At 35.0% G+C, this 4,116-nt stretch overlaps 1 long non-coding RNA gene across 1 annotated transcript; it reads right to left on the bottom strand.

The window, feature by feature from the left end:
* Positions 1 to 229: 229 nt before the first annotated feature.
* On the bottom strand, positions 230 to 1,986 carry LOC128281775 (uncharacterized). The gene is made up of 2 exons (XR_008272043.1): positions 1,936 to 1,986; positions 230 to 528 (listed from the first exon to the last, which is right to left on the bottom strand). It is a non-coding gene; the product is annotated as an uncharacterized LOC128281775 (long non-coding RNA).
* Between the last annotated feature and the right edge of the window lie 2,130 nt (positions 1,987 to 4,116).

Here is a 4,116-nt window from a genome sequence, read left to right on the forward strand (position 1 = left end):
AATGAGCCGACTTATTCAATCTATCAACAACAACCCAAATTGCATCTTTCTTGCTCGGTGTCAACGGTAAACCAGGTACAAAATCCATCGTGAGTCTATCCCACTTCCATTCAAGCATCATGATAGGTTAAAGTAATCCTGAAGGCACCTGATGTTCAACTTTTACTTGTTGACAGACTAAACATGTAACACCCCTTACCCGTTACCGTCGCCGGAACAGGATACAAGGTTTTACCAGAACATAACACATACCATTAAACATAACCGAAATATAAATATGTCATCCAATTTGATAGTGCATCGTATAATATATGTCTTGAACAATATTAGCCAACTTTAATGGCTTGTACAAATTAGCTGGTTTAGCATCAGTAACTAATATTTTAAAACTAGACAAATATGACACGTAACAAAATAATTAAGCCTACTATACATGCCATAATTCAAAACGTTTAGTTCAAATACCCTAAAGTATGATAGTGCGGGTAGATCTTCACGATCCTTAACTCCTGAGCAAGCCGAAGAACACTATAAGACAAAAGAGAGAAACAAAGTAAGCTTATAGCTTAGTAAGTAAGTATGTAAATACTAATAAAAAAAATCTAACATGTTTACACAACAATTCAAGTATATCTACTTTAACTTCACTATTCATTCCACTTTGTTTAAGCTGTCTCTGCTGCGTCATATTCACTAAATAAATCATAACTCGAGTTACAAAACTCGAAATTCAAATCCGTAAAATTTCCCTGAATCTAGACTCATAAAGCTTTTTGCTAATTTTTTTCTATAATTTTAGGTTCAGCCGATTAGTACATTTTATTAGTTAAAGTTTCCCCTGTTACACAGCTCGACTGATCTGACCTCTGTTCACTACAAATTGAATTTCTCTCAGTACACAATTCAAACAACCCTGAAGTCTGTTTCATTTAAAACTAGTCTCAATAAGGAATTTAGGCATGTAAACTATATTTCTTAATTTGCTTTGTACAATTTTTAATGATTTTTCAAAGTTGGAACAGGGGATCACGTATTCATCCTGAGCAAGTCACATACAATTGTAAATATCTCAAAATATAGAATTCCTTTGCTTGCTCTGTTTCTTTTATATGAAAGTAGACTCATTAAACTTTAATTTCACATCTCATTCAACCTCTAATTATATTCCTCCTATTTTTGGTGATTTTTCAAAATCACGTCACTGCTACCATCTAAAAACAGTTTTAATGCTAATTTCACTCTTTCACACATTCTTTATGCTAACCTCATTTTATCTTATATATGTATATACCACAAATCATTTTCACCACATTTCATTCACCATAAGTGTAGGTCCAAACCACAATATCACCACAAAACCATCCCGTTGAACAATTCGGATCAATCCTCGATATTTAATGGTTTCAAAGACACACCCCACCATCATACTTCGTTTAGTTCGGCTCTCTTGTACACATGGTGAACACTTAGTACCACTCATGCGACCCAACCGATTTGTCTCGTAGCTCTCTTGTCTACATGGTGTCCTTCACTTGGAATGACGATGCGACCTAGCTACATTTATCTTTCACGTAGCTCTCTTGTCTACATGGTGTCCTTCACTTGGAATCACGCATGCGACCTAGCTACATTTATCTTTCACGTAGCTCTCTTGTCTACATGGGATACATCTCGTATCACACATGTGACCTAGCTACTACAGGGTGTCTCGTAGCTTTCTTGTACACATGATGTGCACTCAGCATCATACATGTGACCTAGCTACGCCCTCTATTTCATTCGATCTCTCCGAATGTTCAACCGGATCTCTCTCTATATTTATTTCCATTCTTCCAATAGTCGATTTATATTTTAACATCAGCTAGTATATTTATATAATAGGCTGAAATATAAGAATGTACATGAAATTATTGTAATATTTACATACAAACTTACCTTGGTGCAAAATGTGGAAATTTTGCAATTTAGTCCAAAACTTTTTCCTTCCCTGCTCGAGATCAATTCGCGTCTTTCTTGATCTATAATAACACATTTAGCTCATTTAATACTCATACTATTTATTTCAATCCAAAATCACATCATGGAAAAATTACATTTTGCCCCTAACTTTTCAAAATTACAATTTTGCCCCTAGGCTCGGAATTTAATTTCAGCCCTTATTCTCATATTTTATGATATGCTGAACATTTTCTCTTCTACAACAACATCAAATTCTCACTCTATCATATAGTTATGAACAATAGGTATTTTTACCGATTATGCTGCTTTTACTCTGTTTTCACTTAAAACCGAGTAGCACAAGTTATTTAACATAATTTAAAACCTCATATTCTATCATAAAACATCAAAATACACAAATTTCACCTATGGGTATTTTTCCAAATGTGAACCCTAGGTTAAATTATTACTAGCATAAGCTTAATCGAGCTTCCGGATTCCAAAACGTAAAGAACATTAAAAGCGGGCTTGGAATCACTTACTATGGAGCTTGAAAATTGAAGAAACCCTAGCTATGGAGAGAGGGAGAATTCGGCAGCAACTAAGGAGGATGATGATCAATTTTGTGTTATTTTTCCCATTTTATTTCATTTAATATCCAAATGACCAAAATGCCCTCCTTACTAAACTTTCAAAAATTCCTTCCATGTCCTAATTTTGTCCATGAACTTAAAATTGGTCAAATTACTATTTAAGACCTCCTAATTAATATTCCAAAACAATTTCATACTAAAAACTTCTGGGATGCAAATTTTGCAACTTATTCGATTTAATCCCTACTTTCAATTTAAGCACTTTAGGCATAGAATTTCATCACGAAATTTTCACACAATCATGCAATCATATCATAAACCCCAAAATAATTATAAAAAAATTATTTTTATCTCGGATTTGTGGTCACGAAACCACTATTCCGATTAGGCCCTAATTCGGGTTGTCACAAAACATCTTGAAACAAAGTCAGAAATGTCTCGTTTCATACCATGCCGCCAGTAAAGCTGTTTCAGATCATTATACATCTTTGTACTACCTAGGTGAACAGATGTCTGACTACTATGTGCTTCATTCAAAATTATCTGAATCATCTCTGAATTTCTCGAAACGCATGTTCAGTCTCTGAATCTCAAACAGTCATCAGCATCAACTCTGAATTCTGAATCAGCATCTGTCTCACACTGAGCTCGTTTTGCAATTAATTCATTATCAACCTTCTGGGCATCACATATTTGTTGAACAAATAATGGTCTAGCTTTCAATTAAGCTACTATTGAACCATCATCAGACATGGCCATATGCGTATTCATTGCACGCAAAGCAAACAGTGATTTTCGGCTTAAAGCATCGGCAACAACGTTAGCCTTTCCCCGATGATAGTCAATCACAAGCTCGTAGTCCTTTAGCAATTCTAACCATCGACGTTGTCTCAAATTCAAATCCTTCTAAGTCATCAAGTATTTCAGGCTTTTATGGTCAGAATAAACATGACATTTCTCACCGAACAAATAGTGACACCAGATTTTTAAGGTGAATACAATGGCTGCCAATTCTAGGTCGTGTGTCGGATAGTTCTTTTCATGTGGCTTCAACTGTCTCGAGGCATAAGCTATCACTCTGACTTCTTGCATCAGAACACAGACCAAACCATTTAGTTATGCATCACTATAAATAACAAATACTTTACCCGATTCTGGCTGAACAAGCACTAGAGTTTCAGTCAAAAGGGCTTTCAACTGATCAAAGCTTTTCTGGCACTTCTCTGACCACTTGAACTTAACATCTATAACGCTCCTTACCCGCATTCAACACCGAAACAGGGTACGAGGTATTACCAGAACATCACACATACCATTAAATAAAACCGAGATAAAAATATGGCATCCAATTAGATCATGAATCGTTATAACATATGCTTCAATGGCTTTGTACAAAATAATCGGTCAAATACTATAACCAATATTTTAAACCTAGGCAATTATGACACGTAACAAAATAACTAAGCCTACTATGCATGCCATAATTCAAAATGTTTAGTTCAAATACCAAAAGTATTGATAGTGCGGGCAGATCTTCAACGATCTCTAACTCCTGTGCTAGCTGGATGACACTATAAGACAAAAG

This window comes from Gossypium arboreum, chromosome 10 (genome assembly GCF_025698485.1).
Source record: "Gossypium arboreum isolate Shixiya-1 chromosome 10, ASM2569848v2, whole genome shotgun sequence".
NCBI classification, from domain to species: domain Eukaryota; kingdom Viridiplantae; phylum Streptophyta; class Magnoliopsida; order Malvales; family Malvaceae; genus Gossypium; species Gossypium arboreum.